Source organism: Diabrotica undecimpunctata, chromosome 10, assembly GCF_040954645.1.
Source record: "Diabrotica undecimpunctata isolate CICGRU chromosome 10, icDiaUnde3, whole genome shotgun sequence".
NCBI classification, from domain to species: domain Eukaryota; kingdom Metazoa; phylum Arthropoda; class Insecta; order Coleoptera; family Chrysomelidae; genus Diabrotica; species Diabrotica undecimpunctata.
Genome location: NC_092812.1, coordinates 73,817,613 through 73,836,051, shown reverse-complemented (window position 1 = coordinate 73,836,051; position 18,439 = coordinate 73,817,613). Strand labels below are relative to the sequence as shown.

The following is an 18,439-nucleotide window of genomic DNA, read 5'->3' as shown; positions in this document are numbered from 1 at the left end:
CGTGTATTTTTTTTCTGTGGGGAAAACAATATTTTTTTTAACCTAATGAAACAAAAAGCGGGGCGTAAGTGCTTGAGACTATTTTTGGGTCGCCGCCCTGTTGTGACTAGGCGTAAAACACAAAATTTAAATCCAGCAAGAGCAAGTTAACTCACAAAGTGATTGTCATTGATTACTTTGAAAATTGAAGGTAGTCATGGAGGAATTGGATGCTGCCGTAAAGCCTGAGAATATTTACAACATGAAAAGGGCTGCCGTTTGACACTGCACCACCAAAAGGAAGTTTTTGCCAAAAAATGGACAAAAAGAGTGCATATAGTAGCACCTGAGCACGCTGAAAACGTGACAATCGTGTCGTGTGCCAATGCTAGTGGTCAGTATATACCATCAATGATATTATTTAAAGGTCAGAGGCTCAAAGCAGAATGCGAATAAAATCTTTCTCCTCGAACCAAAGTAGTTATGACAGCCAAAGGAACTGTAACACACGATGTTTTTGTGAAGGGGATCGAACATTTAACAGTTTCGAGTTGGCAGTAAAAATACTTTGTTGATTTTTGATTGTTAAGTTTCATTTATATGCAAACATTTTTCCAATCGCTTTGGGACGATGGGTTCTTCGTTTTTGGATTAATAATCCTAAACGCTCGATAAGAAGCACAGTCTTTGGACGAATATTTTCTGAAGTTTGGGCTAAGACTATGACACCAGGAAATATTATCTCCGGATTCAAAGCTACTGAAATTTACCCTTTCAATTCATCAGTGATTCCAGAGAGCCCTCATGCCTAACCGAGCTTGAAAATCCCAATGATGAAAATGGAAATGAGCAAGACTCAAGCACTTCCACAAATCAGAAGAAAAGTGCAGAAAGTGAACAAAGTACTTCTGCAGAACCGATGAACGAATCTTCAGCTAAATGGATCAAAACTTTACTTCCTAAACTTTCTTATGAATACCAAGATGTTAGCTCTGAAAGTGATGATTCTTCAAATTACTCGATTCATGACCCATCAGATAATGAAGATATGGGAGTTGTACTAACTGTTACCTTTGAAGACACCACATCTAAGCTATACACGTCCTTTACAGAAATGTTGTCCACTCTCAGTATTAAAACTAAAAGGATTTAAAAAAAATCCATTAATTCACTAGCCCAAAAGCTAGTGGTTAACTTGTTTGATGTTTCTTCTAATAAAGGCGACGCTACACCGAAAACAATTAAAAAGAAAAATGAAAAGCCCAAACGCCTTCAAATAATGACAAAAGAATCTTCAAGGAGTGAAATTATTGATCCGTCACTACCATGTACGAGTGGTACAATTAAGAAGCCATCAACAAAGTCTTCACAGCTAGGCATGTCCCATAAATAATCATGGTACTGCTTCGTTTGTGATGAGGAGGACCAGATCAGAGATATGAGGACATTTTAGGGAACTATTGAAAGGACAAAGTACACGGGAAGGCGAAAATCAACTTACATAAGAAGGTGACATAGTAATAGAAGTAGGTATCTAGTGAAGAATAGATTAAGAATATATTAGAGGGTCTTAACAATAACAAAACGCTGAATAGTATCAAAATAGCTTCAGGTATGCTAAAACTTTAGCCGAAGACCTTCAAGAAAGGGTGTACGTATATCTAACATTATCAAGAAAATATGGATAGAGGAAAATATGTCGAAAGACAGGCTCAAAGCTTTATTATGTCCCCTATACAACAAGGGGATAAATTTTCAAGCGAAAACTACAGAGTTGGATACCTGATTTAAAGTAAGTACTGTCAAGAATACTAAGAGAGAGACTAAATAAACTTGTGGATGATCAGCTAGACTAATATCAAGCCAGTTTTAGAGATAGTGGATCAATTATGGATCAGATTTTTACAATAAATTAAGTCCAGACCACTTGATATGAACTTAAAATAATCCTCCATTCATTGTTCATAGATTTTAAGCAAGCTTAGGTAAGGGTAGACTGGGTACGGCTGTAACAATTTTCCTTTAATGACTCACTGCACTGCTATTACAGCTGTAAGCAACGATCAAAGCTTTTGAGATAAAGGCATAATGAAATTAATGTCAAAACTAGTAGTTTAAGTAAAAGGGTTTGGTCATTTTAATGAGTGTGAAGACCATTGTTTGCAGCCCCCTTGACACTGAATCCAACTGTCTCCAAACCGAATACATCGGTTTCTAAGCAAAGAAGACAATAATATTCTTCTTCTGATGATGATTCTGGTGGTGTAGCAGTCTTCATTTTCTTTGGTTTTCCTGCCCCATCTGCCTTTTTTTATCTTTCCAGTAGATTATTCTTATGCTTTTTTCTTCGTTTGTTATTAAAAAAAAAAACTACTTCATTAACATTTCTTTCGCTCTTGATTCTCTTTTCTTACAGCTTTAAGAAGTATCTGTGTAGATCGCATACTTCTTGGTTTTTCGAGGTTTTCGTGGAGGAGCTTTATTTAGAATAGGGCCGTAATGTCTCACAGGAGAAAACAGACTAGTTGCTAGTAGGAGAAGAGCTTCTGATTGCTGGCGAAGAACGTCATCAAAAAGGATGTCTGGTTTCAGATCCAGTTTAACAGCCTCCGATTCGTTGCTAGCTTCTAGAAGTCTGGGCCGTGTTATTGTTGCTTGGAGCTCGGCGATTTCAAATTGTGTAGGTATTTGACGGTCGATAAATGTTTCGGATTTAGGATTGACCGGTCTGGGTTCTGTGATGTTTGAATCTCTGTTAGTAAATGGCTTCGATACAGCCTGTTTAAATGATTCTCTATTTTAGGGCTCAGTTAGGCTTAGCTGAATGAAGGTAAACCCTCATTAAACACCGAAGGTGATAGAGGTAAGCGGTGAGGTTTCGTCATCAGGTACAAGTCTAATGTTTTGTTGATTAGAAGTGCCCACCTCTTCAGTTTGGATTGGGTCTGTCTGTCGCGAAAGATGGTACAGAATCAATTTCTTGAAACAAATCGCGGTTGAATGCGAAGATCTCTATCTTTCGAAATCCGACCTGGATATTCGACAAGTGGCCTTGAGATAGTTATAATGCTTAGTTTCGATAATATTCAGGTTGTCACAACCATACCCATGATGCCCGATACATGAGTTAACAGACATAAAATGTATGAAACACTCATAGTTCAGTCAAAATAAAAAAATGTAGGTATTGTATTAGGTTTCAAATTGGGACCATTTCTAGATCATTGATTAAAACGTCAAAATTTCAAATAATGAGCTTTTACATCCTTCAAAAAGTCCTCCCCAGAAGTTTTTACTTTTTTGCATTAAAGTTTAAAAAAACGCTTATTAGACTTTCTAAATAAAATTGTACTTATAATTTGCTAAAAAAATTTAAAAGAATCGTTGAAATTAGCATTTGAATAAACAAAAATTAATAAAATAAATAATTTCAAAACTTATCTCACAAGTTGGCTTTCTATACCATTAGATATGGCATTATACCTACAACATTTGATAAAAAAATATTATCTAATTTTTACCTACGATTTCAGTAATTTTTCATGAATTAAAAAATATTTGTTCTATGACCATTTTTACACAAGATGCCTCGCCAGTTTAATTCATTAATCATTGTTTATTTATTTTACGTTCAAGTCCTATTTGTAAATTCGTTCATAAATGTAATTCATGTAATTCGTTCGTTCGTTCGTTCATTCGTTCATTTTCTCAATTAACCGATATGAATACTTCTTTCTACTGAATTTAGTAGCAGGATAACAGAAATGCGAGAGGATCCTCCGATTATTAGTCAGTCGAAGACTGGCTAATCGGATGTCGATCTACTTTGGATACGCCCACTAAATGGTGGCCCGATAACATGGCATGTATTCCAATTTTAAAGAAAATCTAAAACTAGAAGTGTACTATATACAAATATTAATTTTATAAATAATATGTTTTATTACGAAGTAAATATATTTTGAAGAGTTTATTTACATTATATTAAAATAATCAAATAAATTCTCATTTATTTCTGGCGCCACCTGTTCTCAAATAGACCAAGTTTTGCAGTGAATTTCTGGTAGCAACCGCATTGTTGCCAGAACTACATTTTTTCCTATAATAGCATACCGGCGTGTATTAAGCCTTAATAACAAAACAAATTGATTTGTTTGATTGATTGACAAAAGTTAGATTTTTATACATTTTTATTTACTACAAGTAAATATAAACTAAACATATACTAGAATACTATGTCTATGAAATCTTTATGAAAATTAATTTGTGAACAACGCTTAATGCTTGCGGAAAAAATGTAAACTACGCAACACTGGTGAATTTCAAATGTGTTAAACATTCTGCAATCTTGTTTTTATTTTATTGTTTTCAAAGAAAATTATATCAAAATAATATACCTAATAATGAACGTGATAATTATATTATGCATAAAATATGTTTTATATTTTATGTATACAGTAACAATCCCACAAGAACAAAAGGCAAAATGTGCCAACTGTCAAGGGCAACATCCAGCCTGTTTTAGAGGATGCCCAAGAATACCTGCCTGGGGTAGACGCAGAGTACCTACAAGTAGCACCAACCAACAATAGGGTGCAACATCCAACAAGAACAAATGGGCAGTCATATGCTCAAGCAACAAAAACACCAGAAACAGAAAATACCATCATATTTTCCAAAGAACAACAAGATGGATTAACCCACATGGTGAGAGAAATAGTCACCAAAGTGGTATATGAAGCGATAGAGGGGATAAAGATAGCACTGAACTAAGGTACGAAAAAAGAGGATACTTGAAGATAGGCTCCTGGAATCCAGGCGGTATAATAACAAATGTAAATGTTTTGGACGACAGACACGAAATGGACGTACTAGCAATACAGAAAACCAAATTGACGAACAGCATAAACATTAACTTTCCTGACTACGACATCTGCAGGAACGATCATAGAGCAAATTCAGGAGGCACTAGTGAGAAAAGGAATTCCACACACCAGAATACTAATACCACAACTAAACACTATGGAAGCAACTACAATTAAAGTACAAATGAGTCAAGAAGATATCAGAATCACCTCTGCATACGTAAGGCCACGAGATCCTATAATAGACGACGACCTGAAGGATTTCCTGAATATAGAAGAGCCGTCCATAATATTAGGAGACCTAAATGCGAGATCCCCAAACTGGAACGATAGAGCTACAAATAGAAACGGAAGATTACTGGACAACTATCTAGCAAACAATGAAGACACAATGGTAATGGTAAATCAAACCGACACATTTCCCAGGAAATGCTCAACCCACCCATCTAGACATAGTAGTAGTTAAAAATCTAGGACTACAGACCGAGATCAGAACATTTAACGAAGGATCACAAGACCACAACCCCATAATACTAGAAATATTAACATGGGAAGAAAACAACACAACAACAAGAAAAAGAAAGAAAACAAAGTGGACAAATTACAAAAGACTTGTGGGTATTGGAATCAACAACGTCCCAGTGATAAACAATCCACAAGAAATAGAAAAAAGAGAAGAAATACACATACACATGGGAAGATTTAGAGACATAAACCAGGAAATCAATGACATGAAGGGAAAAGAACAGAGCCAAAAAGAGAGCTAGAAGGACAAAAACCAGGATTACAAAACATGGCAAATTGGCTAAACAGAAAAGTGAAAACAGCACTAGCAGAACACAGAAGCCGACAATAGGATAACCACAGAAACTTAGAAGTAGCGGTCAACAATCTACAGACAGCGTCGGATAACATTGAAGACTGGTGTATCCAATGGAAAATAGCAATTAATTTAGAAAAGACACAAGCAATCATATTCAAAAAGAAAAGAGAAACCCCAGAAGAACGGCTGTTACTGTAAGATGATCCTTCTTCTTCTACTTCTTGGAGACCTTTCGATCTGTTTAATTCTGAAGCTGCCTCTGGTTAATTTCCTGGGAGGTACATTGCCAACTATCCCTACATCTTTTAGGTGGTCTTCCGGGCGGGTTGTTTGTTTTTACATGATTGTACCACATCCTCTTACGCTGCTTTCCCCATCTTACAATATCTTGAATTTTGCACTGCTCTCTGACGTTTGTATTTCTCACCCTGTCTCTTCTTGGTTTGCCCACTATTCTTCTTAGGGTTTTTATTTCGGCAACCCTTAGCATCTGTTTCATTTTGTTGGTATCTTCGCGCACTTCTATGCCATATGTCATGATCGGTCGTATGCAAGTCTTGTAGATTCTAATTTTACTATCTGTGCGCATATACTGATTTGACCAGACTATCTCCCGCAGACATCCCGACAATGCGGATGCTTTGTTGATCTGACGCCTTAGGTCCTTTACTGGGTCATGTGTGCTTGATATATCTATGCCTAGATATCTGAATTGCATCACCTGTTCTATGGGGCTGTTCTCAACCACTAACTTATATCCAAGCGGATCTTTTGCTATTGTACATTTAGTTTTGTTGGTAGAAATGGTCATATTTAGTTGGCGGCTTATTTGAAAGAACTGAAAGAGCTGTCTCTGAAGATCATCTTCTGATTCGGCAATAATTGCTGCATCACCTGCGTAGCACACTATACCAATTCTTTTGTTGCCCATTCTGTATTCGAGATTGAGAGATGTTACTTTGTTTATAATTTTGCCCATGAGTAGGTTAAACAAGAAGGGGCTTAAACTGTCGCTTTGTCTAATTCCTCCCGGTGTTGGAATATTTTTAGTGAATTGGTCTCCTGCTCTAACTTTGGTTACATTGTTGTTATTTAGTTTATGGACTATCTTTGTTATGTTGGTCGGCGTTTTATTTTCTACTAATATTTTTAGAATGTCTCCCAGGCGAACCCTGTCAAGCGCCTTCGTGAGATCAATGAAGCAAATATAGGCTGGCATGCCGAACTCTGTAGCTTTTTCTTTTATTTATTTTATTATGAATACTGCATCTGTTATAGACCGCCCTCTTGTAAAACCCTGTTCTTTTTCAGTATTAGTGATTTGCCTTTCCAATTTGTCCTTAAGAATACTCGTGAAAAGTTTCATCGTTGTATTTAAGAGGGTTATTCCTCTATAGTTTTGTGGGCAAGTTTTTTGTCCTTTTTTGAATATGGGGATTGTGATGCTCTTATGCCATTCCTCTGATGTTTCTGTGTCGTTTAAGATTTTGTTAAATAGTTGTGACAGTTTACTTGCAAGTTCGGGGCTTCCATATTTTAAGAGTTCATTGGGTATACCATCTGTTCCAGGTGATTTTCTGTTTTTTAGCTTCTTGATCTTTGCTTCTACCTCTTCGTTATTGATTGTAGCATTTATATCTGCTTCGTATTCGTTTATATTCACCGTTTCTTCGGCATCATATATGTAGCTCCTTAAAATGCTGTTGCCATGTCTCTATAGGTACTCCCTTGGTCTGCACGAACTCATTAACTGGTTGTTTCCTGTTCCCAAGCATTTTCCATACTTTCTTTTGGGCACCATGTAGGTCGTAGTCCATCGCTGGTGAATTTAGCCCAATGTTCTCTTTTGATTGATTTTATTCTTGTGTTTACTTCATTTCTTACTTGGACATATTCTGCGAGAGCTTATTCCGATTGTGTGCTTTTATATCTCAGCTAGCATTTGCGTTTTAATTCAGAGAGTTCTTTTACCTCTTGACAAAACCACGGTTTGGTGTGGTTTATTGCCCTTGTGTTAATTTTCCGCTTTCCAATTGCTTCTTCTGCTGCTTGGTTGATGCATTTCCTGACTTTTTGCCAAGTATCTTCTACTCCCCATTCTGGTTGTAACTCGATCTCTTTTGATAGCGACTCTATATTGTGTTTTTCGATGAGCATTGGGGGTTTTCTGTTTCGTTACGGACGTTCTAGTAGCATCTTGCATAAAACTAGGTTGTGATCGGTCCCCAGGTTAGCAGATGTTAGGGCTCTGACATCAAGTACTTGTGACGGTTTTATCACTCGATTTGTGATTATAAAATCTATCATCGATCGCTGGCCTCGATTATTGTTAAAAGTGTATTTATGTTGGTCTTTATGAGGAAAGTATTCTAGCGCAAAAGTCTATTAGTGCTTCGCCGTTTTCATTAATTATTTCTTCGTTGTACTTTTGTTTTATACCTGGTATGATATCGTTTCCGATCCGTGCATTAAGATCCCCGAATACGATAATTTTGTGTTTAGCATTTAAGTTTTCTACGGTGTTTTATAATTGCTGATAGAAATTTTCAGTTTCTGCTGTGGGCTTAGATATGTCTGGGGCATATGTGCTTATCAGGTGTGTTGTGATGTTACGCATTTTTATAGAGATTCTTAATAACCTATCGTTGATGTATTCGATATCTTCGATGCTTTGCGTGTATTTATCGTGCAGCAAAATTCCGACTCCTGAATGTGCTCTTTCTTGTTTAGATTTTCCGCTAATCGAATGAAAAAGAGAAGCGAAATACCTAGGAGTCACTATGGACCAAGGCTTAACCTTCACGCAACACGTGGACACAACTATCCAAAAAACAGCAACAGCCAGAGCAGCAATAAGAGGACTCGTGTGTAGAAAAAGCAAACTGCACATAAAAACGAAAATGAGACTGATAAACAGCATCATACTTCCAATAATCACATATGCATCTCTCGCATGGGGACACATAAGCAATTCAAATAAAAAGAAAATATTATCAGCCCACAATAACATCCTCAGAGAAGCGGCAAACGTACCCAGATACGTCGCTGAACGCTTTCTGTTTAGAGAACTGCAACAAGTAAGGGTGATAGATAAAATGGCAGAAAAAGCCAGAATTAGGTTTTCATAATTAGATAATCCTATAATCTAAGCCCGATCCTGCGAGAGATAATAAGATATGATGCGTTCCATCGGTGGTAGCACAAAAAACCAAAACAACAAATCCTAGCAAACACATAAAGTCTAGATAATTCGTAGCTCTACAGAAGCCCCAGCACGCAGCACTGGAAATTTTATTAATTGATGTTTATTTTTAGGACAGCCTTAAAAAAATAATAATAAAAATAAATAAATAAAGGCTTTGGCCACCAAAAAAATAAACAAATACTAACAAAAAGGCGACAGCCATTCAAAAAAAAATTAAAAAAATCCCAAAACCTGAGCACGAAGGGCTCACATCCTCGGACACTGAGTCTGGGCGCAGCCCGGAGCAGGGACTCGAGGCTCGAGCAAGCAATTTCAGTTCGATGATACGTCACTAGAGAAAGCAGGAAAAAAGCGCGTCAGGCTAGCCTGCATTGATCTGGTTAGGATATCGTGGAGTTCTTGTACCCAGGACTTCCACACGAAAAGCATTTGGCTGATAGTTGTGACCCCTATCGCGCATCAGAGTGCTATAGGGGGGAAAAGGATGGCCTGGAGATTTGGAGCGTGGAGTGACTCTTGTTTTTAACTCGAGTTAGTACACGTTCCTCCAATGAATTGTTACACCCAAACGTAATTCTTAGGGGTGATCATGTCTCACAGGCTGGGTTTACTTAAATTGCTTGCTTGCTTGCGCCATTTGCATTTTTGGCTGAAAGTGCATTGTTTGGATTACCTACTGTATGTTTTTTATTTATTATTAATATTGTTATTCGGCTTGTAGGTTTATTTAACAATTCTGTATTGTATTTATAAATTTTTAAAGGACTGAATATTGTGAAAAAACAATTGATTTACTAAAAAATGGTAACTTCCTGTAGTGCTTATACTACTAACCAGTTTAAAAAAGGTGTTTGTGTTTCTTTTCACAGGTAATAAACATTTAATTTCACTGTGTTATTTTAAATTACGTGTTCTGCTATAGTTTTCCCTGATGCATGCAGAACTTTCAAAATCTTGGCTTATTTCAATCAAAAGAAAATACTTCTGAATGTTTGAGAACATAATTTTGGTACCCATTAATGTAACAACAAGTTAACAAAATGCGTACCTATAGACTACCTATATGTAATATATAAATATTGCTTTATTTAGCTAGTTACTTAATACAAATATGTACAAAGTATAAATAGGTAATATTAGTCATACCTAGATAGCAAATACAAAAACAAACTTTATTATTACTTACGTATTATAAGATTACTAAAACAAACACAAATATATTTTAATTTACCTATTATATAAGCTTGCACAACTTAAGTGTGTGTTTTATTATTTTAGACCTGGATTCTATTCGAAGCAATTGAAACCTAATGCTATGATAAGTATTTCATGTGTATCCAATCAGCCAAAACCAAAAAAGTTGAAGACAAGCAGTATCCAAAATGGAGAGGAAAAGAGTATCCAACGTTTCAATACTGTGGTGGAAAGTAAAGTTATTGATTCTGCGATAGGTATTCAGAAGACCCTTCTTTATAATACTATAAGTAAGTTTTCTAGCTTATGGCTGTTCAGTTCATGAGTTCATCCACTTTAACCATAAATCTATCTTGTTATTAACTATTAATTAATTAATTTACATAATTAAACATTAATGTTATTTGATTTTCACAATTCTTGTACAAATTGAGAGGAAAACTTGAAAATTGTTGTTAGCCAAGTGAATGCACCCATATATATGTAGATCAATGGGTAGTAGCAGAATGATGGCTGCACAGTGCCTAACCTTAATATTTAAAATAAATTATGAATATCAAAGAATGTACAGTGCCTGCAAAAAAATCTTTACACAGTGAATAAAATACATAAATCAGGATAATTGTTATTTTAATTTTACAAATTAATACTTTATCATATCACCCTTGTAGTTGATGACAAGCTGGATTCTCTTGGGCATGGATTGAGCAAGGTTCAAGAAATATTCTTCTTCCATGGTCACCCACAACCTCTTGAACTCCCCTTTGAGCTGATTTATGTTGCTCGGTCGACACTCTTGAACCCTATTTTTCATCATATTCCGTTCTCGATGGGATTAAGGTCGGGCAAGTTACCTGGCCATTCCAATATGTTATCACATTCGTGAATTTCTAACAAGTTCAATAAATGTTGTTCTAAAACAGTCACATAGTTGCTTGCCCTCATTTGGCAAGAAATACAACCCTGCCCTTCCTTTATGTCCAATAAACGCACCACATACCATTACACTTTTAGGATGTTTGACGGTTTTAACTGTGAACTTTGGATCGTACCTTGAGTGGACGACTAAAAATTTGGAGCTTCCTCTTACTAACCTGAATGTACTTTCGTCACTGAACATGACTTTTTTCCATTGTTCAGGTATCCAATGCTGATACCTTCTACAAAAATCTAATCTTTTTTCTTCATTGCTTTTGTAAGCAAGGGCTTCCTTGCGGCACATCGACCCGGTAATGCTAGATCTTTCTGAAGCAGGTGATGAATTGTTCTTATTGAAACGTTCTGAAGGAGATCAGGATGTTTATTGAGTTCTGTGGCAGTTATGGAAGGGTTCAACATTACTTCACACCTGATGATGGTGTCAGTCATAATGATGTTTTGTTAGGAGCTCTAGAACCAGGTTTTCTTTTCCGAACAGTCCCTGAAGGCAACGACACAGCCGACCGTTTCAATTGATAATTTGCCTCTCTTGAATTGGTAATTACATAGAAGTTACTGAAGAAACGTTAAAGCACGAACTTTCTCCTGTTATGTGAGTTTTTTTCGACCCATATTTTTCACTTCAATTTAGAATTTAACGATCCCAAACTTGACTGAGTAAATAAAAGAAGTTTACCACTAACTACTCGCACAAAGCTACCTGTGTACAGTACAAACACGCAGAATAAACTAAAAAAACTAAGCGGTCAGTAAACTACAGACAGCAGCCGTCGCAAACACGTTATCCTCTCTCCCCTCAAATGCTAAACAATGCAATGGCCATTCCAAAGCAATGGCCCCAGAACGGAGCCCTGTGCCACTTCCACCGTGGTCCTGATAAAGTTACCCCTCGAAATATTGATGCACCTATCCGTGAAGTAATTCCCGACCAAGCACTGCAGATAGGGAGATATTCCCAAGTCGCCCAGTAGTCTCACAATAATTTTCCAGCTAGCACTATTAAAAGCATTTCTTATATCGAGAAGGAAAGCCACCATCCACCTGCTCGTACATATGGATATCTCTCTCTTGACCCTGCTTATAGTGTCCACCTAGATTTTTCGTTCCTGACCTTGTCTAAGGTATTTAACAGGCATATATATCTGTACGCCCCAAGCTACTCTAATTCCTTTCCCGGTTTCGGGATAAGTATGAGATTTGCCGTTTTCAGATCTCGTGGGAACTTTACCTTCTTAGCAGTTTGTTCATAATATTCTGCGCCCATTGCACTTTCTCCTCGATGATGATTTTTATTATCTCGGGTACTACCTTATCAGGTCCAGGCGCTGTTCCTGCTTTGAGCATTTTGCCAGCTTCCGTCACTTCTTCCCCCTTAAATTCAGTCACCTTTGTCTCCACTTGAAGTGGCGTAAAGCTTACTTCCCCCCTCTGTGGAAAAAGAGCCTTGGCCAGTCCTTTTCTTCGACTCTCCTCGATCTTAAAGAAGCCTTCTATCCCTTTAAAATTTCTGACAACTATTCGGTAGGCGTCTCCCCAAGATTTTCATAAAGTTTTTTCCAACATCTGTTTTCGCCATTTATTTTTCGCACCAGCTCTTTCTTCGTGGCTTTTAGTCTTTCTACCACCTCTTTCATTTCTCTAATTCTCACCTCTAACTTTTTTTCTTAGCTCGATGTAGCCTTTTCTTATTTCTTCAATCCTCTCCGTCCACCAGTATGAACGACTGTTTGCTTTTCTGGCCCACGGACTGTACCTTTCTGTCATATCTTTTATTTTCTCGTATCCTTTTCAGGCGTGGCTCCCCATACGTTGGATTTCCTTTTTGAGTCTTCTCTTGTTGAGATATTTCGACCTGCCTTCCTCCCTTGATTTTGTTACGTTTCCTCTAATTTTAAACAAAATGTACGTGTGATAAGTGAATATTTCTCCATCTAGGACGTCCTACTCTGTCACCTTTCTATTTGTCGGTATCGTTCCCATTCTGACGTCGATATGTGTCTGACTTTCCCCCCTGACGAAGGTCGCCTTACCGTTGTTGAGTATTTCCAAATTTAAGGTCTGGCTGATCTTATTCCAGATTTCTCCCCTTTCATTATTTCTTGGCGTTCCCCATGAAATAGATTTTGCATTCAGTTAGTCTTTTTTTCCTGTCGTGCTTCCTGCTATTTCCTCTACCAGACTCTTATATTCTCGTATTTTTATATTAGGGGAGATATATGTCGTCGTCACTATTGTGACGGTTCCAAGATTAGGAATTCCTCTTTCCTCTGGCAAGTTTTTACCGCCAGCTTTCTGTTTCTAATATAAACTACTTCATCTTGCCTTTTATCCGTGATCCAGCCTTCTTGGGCCGTAATCTTTTTATTTGTCTCGGACACTAGCAACAGGTCCGCTACATCTCCTAAATTTACCTGCAGTACTATCAAGCGCCCTTATGACTTCCTTATCTTCCAACATTTGGTCAACGTCGTGTATTAGTACCATCCTGTCTAGTTTCTTTGTACAGTCTTTCTCATCTTTTTGATGTCGAACCCGCTGTTTTTTACGTCCACTTTCTGACCTCTTTTACCATGTTCGCGTACAACTTTATGCCCCCTCTGATGGTATATTCCCTCTTTCTATTCTTCTGAAATTTGGAACTACCAGTGTAATTTCCACTTCAGTACTCTGCAGGCTGTGTTTTTTCGCCTTTCTTAGTTCCAATCACGCCGTGCTTTCTCCTACTATACAGTAGAGGTGTTTTTACCTTGTTCCCTACCTCCTTTATCGGCTCTACTAAATCCATTGCACTTTTTAAGTTGTTTTTGCCTCTTTACTCGATCGGGATCGTATAAGCGGCCTCTTCCACCACCTTTCTTATCACGTCTAGTTCTTCGCTTTCTCTCTTCTCTTCTACGGCCTTAGCCGCCCCTTAGTCGTTCATATTTTTCTCCCATTCTCTTCCTCGCTATCAGTCCTCGTAGGTGATCTGGCTATGGAGTGTAACCTTCCCAAGATCTTAGATTCCCCTAGTTCTTCAAGCTATTTCCACTCTGTGTCCTCGTGCAGGTCGTCATCGTTTTCGTTTTGTTTTGTTTTACTTGTCGGTTGTTTCGCTTATGTATCTGTTCCCACGCGTCGGGAAGAACAAAGGTCCAGCTGGACAGTGCTCCCTTATCCAGCTAAGGCATTTATCACCCCGGAAGGTTGCCAGGTATCCCGGGGGCACCATTTACGACTGCTTTCGCACAGTCATTCATCCCCTGGTCACGGTGGCTCACGAGCCGGGATTGCGGATTTTTTTATCGACGTGTAGTCCTGTCTTAATTTGCCACGGTTTTCTCCGGTAGCAGTGACAGCAACGCTCGTATACCGCCTGGTGTTCCTCAGTGTAGCTGCTTACTCTACACTGGAAGGAGATGAAAAGGATAAAGGATGGATAAGCAGTGAGTGATGCTTTCTGATTGTACTGGGAGTTCAGGTCAGATGTATCTCCGGATATCTTGGTCGTTGACTATTTGGTGACTGTGATTTATGTCGCAGACATAGAAAGTGACAGTTGGGGCATAAGTGCCTTCAATTTTTTGTCAGGGATTGGTACAATCACAACAAGGTTTTTTTGGGGAGGAAGACGCAGCAATTGCGAATGATTGCTGCCCCTTTTTACGAATTTTTAGCGTCCAGTGCCTGCACCAACGCCGGACACTATTTGGGCTGTTCTTAGTTTCATCGGTGGTGCTCCCCTCACGAAACCAAGACCGACCAGTAGGCCTTCCACCACGTCGATGTCATTCTACAGCGCCGGAAGGTTATTATTAAGATTGCTGAAAACGAATTTTTAGGTTTTTTTAACTCAATATATCATTATTCATGTTTCATAGCATAGATTTTTATGGATTATACATACAGTGTGTCCGTAAAGTATGGAATAAATTCGATATTTCCTAAATGAAAAGCCTTTTTAAAAAAATCTAAAACAAGTCGATTTTTAAATTTAATGTGATACAGTGATTACGTCATCGGCTTTTTTTTTAATGTAACACTGTATTTTAGAACATTTTTAGATCGATAAAAATGAGCTGACTTCAAAAAAGTATAATACTCGGGTCTAATGGATATAATTTGAAAGATATGCGATTAGAAAATAAATTATATATTATCAATTGCAAAAAAGTAGCCTATTTCTAGTTTTTGGTAAACTGTAATTATTTTTAGTAACGTTCATTAACAATTAAGTAGTACAATAGTTGTATTAATTCGTGAATGTTCTGTATTATTGCTTAGAATTAATTTTAAATAGAAATGATTGTCAACAAACCTCAGTTTCAGCGCAGTATTCAGATTTTTGTCACAGAACAATTGTTTGAATTTTAAGAACGCTGCCCTTGCCATTTCTATTGGTACCCGGATCTCTTGGTCTGGATCTAATTCTGTGTTGATGTAAGCTCCCAGATATTTATATTTTGTCACTCTCTTTATTTGCTGTCCACCAAGAGTTAGTTGTTCATTATTTATTGGACTCCTTGATACTATCATAAATTTGGTCTTATCTGTGTTGATGTCAAGTCCCATTTGAATGCATTCACTATTTATTTCATCTAGTAAAGTTTGTAGTTCTTCTATACTCTCAGCCATAATTACCGTGTCATCTGCAAATCTCATGGTGTTTATGATTTCTCCACCAATTCTTATTCCCTCTTTTTTTTTCTCATAAGGCTTTTCTGAATATGACCTCTGAGTACACGTTGAAAAGCGTCGGAGACAAGACGCATCCTTGCCTAACCCCTCTCGCAATCGGTATATTATTTGTTTCTATATCGTTCACCTTTACTACTGCTTTCTGGTTCCAGTATATAGCCTTAATAAACTCAATGTCTTTTTTGTCTAAATTGATGTTTTTTAATTCACTTATTAACTTCATATGCTGCACTCGGTCAAAGGCCTTCCTAAAGTCTATGAAGCATACATATGCACTCTTGTTATATTCCCGACATTTCTGCAAGAGTACCGTCAACGCAAATAATGCTTTTCTTGTACCCATGCCTCCTCTGAAGCCAAACTGAGTTTCATCTATCTGCTCCTCACATTTCTTATAAATTCGGTTTTGAACAATTTTCAAGAGAATCTTTAAAGGGTGGCACATTAGGCTTATCAATCTACAGTCATTACATGATTTGGGATTGTTGTTTTTTGGTAGAGGTAAAAATATCGATTTAAGCCATTCTTCCGGGATGTTGCCCTCTACATATATGTGGTTGAGAATTCGGGTGAGTCTCTTTATATTACCGTCATCTAAGGCTTTTAACAGTTCAACTGGAATTTGATCAGGACCCGGTGCTTTTCCTTGTTTTGCATTCTGTAGGGCATTCTTTACTTCTGAGGGTAAAATTTATAGGTATTGTTTTTCTTCACCTATATCTTGTTCATTTTCTCTCTCGTCATGGAACAGATGGATTATATATTGTTCCCATACTTCCTTTATTTTGCTCTCTTCAGTATGTATTTCTCCATTATTATCTCTTGTTATGGGTGTTCTTCTTTGTCTAGTGTTGCCTGTAAGTTCTTTCATTTTTTTATGTAAGTTTGAGGTGTCATGTTTGTTGCTGAGTTCTTCCAATTCCTGGCATTCTTTGTTCATCCATTCCTCCTTAGCCTTTCTGATTTCATATTTGATTTTATTCTTGATGGTTTTATATTTATTTTTATCTTTATTTTTGTATTTTCTTTTTTCATTTATTAGCTCAACTATTTCCGGTGTCATCCAGTCTTTTTTAGTGGTTTTCTCTTCTTCGCCTAGGACCTCCTTTCCCGCTTTTAGTATGGCTTTTTTCATATCTGCCCATTCAACGCTTCCTTCAGTTAATTTATTTATCTCTGCGTTTAGTTGCTGTTGGCAGTTGTCGTCTTTTAGGTTTTTGATGTTAATTTTGGTGGTTTTAACTTTTTTCTCCGGTTTCCTGAGTTTAATGTTGACGTTTGCTAGTAATAGATTATGATCCGTATCTGCATCTGCGCTTGGATAGGTTTTTACACTTTATACTCCATTACGAAACCTTTTTTAACCGAATTAATATTATAAATCAATAAAAATTAATTTTCTAAGCGCATATCTTTCAAATTATATCCGTTAAACCCCCAGCATTATATTTTTTTGGAATCAGCTCATTTTTATCGATCTAAAAATGTCCTTAAATACATTTAAAAAAAGAGCCGATCACGTCATCACTGTAATGTGTATCACCTTGTATAATGAAATTTTATTGTAAAATTTAGATTTTTTTTAAAAAGGCTGTTCATTTAGGAAATATCGAATTTATTCCATACTTTACGGACACACTGTATATAATACTAGAAAATAACTTTTCTGTACATTTTCAGGTTTGTAGGAAACTGTGATTTTGGGGGCCACCTACTGGCTCAAGACCAACCTGCCAAGGAGGTACTGGTATTTATGCTTGCAAGGCTAAAAGAGAAATGGAAATGTCCTGTGGGATATTATTTTTAAGATGAAACTAATGATAATGTACAAATCAACATCAACAAATTTGCTTATTACACTATTGTTTGTAGAGTAGATTGTAAATATGTAATTATTAAAATAAAATAAAAAAAAATAAAGATTTGTAAATACATACATGTATTTTAAATTTTTTTCCCACTTCTTTACAATGTTCCTATTTCCTACCTGTGTACTTTTCTAATCTCCCTCATGTTGGTTCCCATAGTTGGTTCATTTTAATGTCTTCAGTTATTGTCTGCCTGACATTCATAATTTTTCGAATTCTATTATTTATAACCCTATCCAATTTTAATTTACCGGCAACACATCTCCAAAAATCCATTTCGGTTCCCTCTAAGGTTTAAAGAGTTCTTTCTTTTAGCAACCACGTCTCACTGCTATAAGTGGTTATACTTTTTATGATGCCTTTACATATTCTGTGTTTGTTTTATTTTGTTATATTTCTTTTCTGCAATTCAGCTCTTTAGCAATATTGCTCTTCTTCCTTCGTTGTTTCTGAATAGCTGCATCCAAGAAAACAAAAATTAGCATAATTGTGGATGAATCAATGGACATTGCTTCTGTGAAAACGTTATGCTTTTGTGTTAGATTTTTTATACGAACGAAAAAAGAATTGCTACATTATTCTGGAAAATTGTGCAAAATTGTGTGGAGAAGAACAGGATAAAGCAGATTAAGTGTCACTGCCGAACAGTTATATCCAGAAATCTGGAATGCGCTTTTAGCAAAAAAATATGTCCCTGCATTCCCAGGAAAGTATTGGGTTCACCTGTTACGGTTATTAACACCATATTGCCTATATCATGATCTTCCTGGAATTGACAAATTCCAGGAAGATCAATAGATTTTCTTCTAAGAGGTTCTAAGAGGTCAAAACAAAGATTTTGGGACTAGATCAAATGTTATTTTTATTCCATATATCCTGATATCCGTTA

General features: G+C 36.8%; 1 long non-coding RNA gene across 1 annotated transcript in view; it reads left to right on the top strand.

The window, feature by feature from the left end:
• The window catches only part of LOC140452149 (uncharacterized), a 28,451-nt gene extending 10,937 nt beyond the window's left edge, over window positions 1–17,514 (top strand). The window contains exons 2-3 of the long non-coding RNA XR_011952142.1: window positions 10,151–10,356; window positions 17,363–17,514. This is a non-coding gene — a long non-coding RNA (uncharacterized lncRNA). The remainder of the gene's footprint in view (window positions 1–10,150; window positions 10,357–17,362) is intronic.
• Window positions 17,515–18,439: the final 925 nt, after the last annotated feature.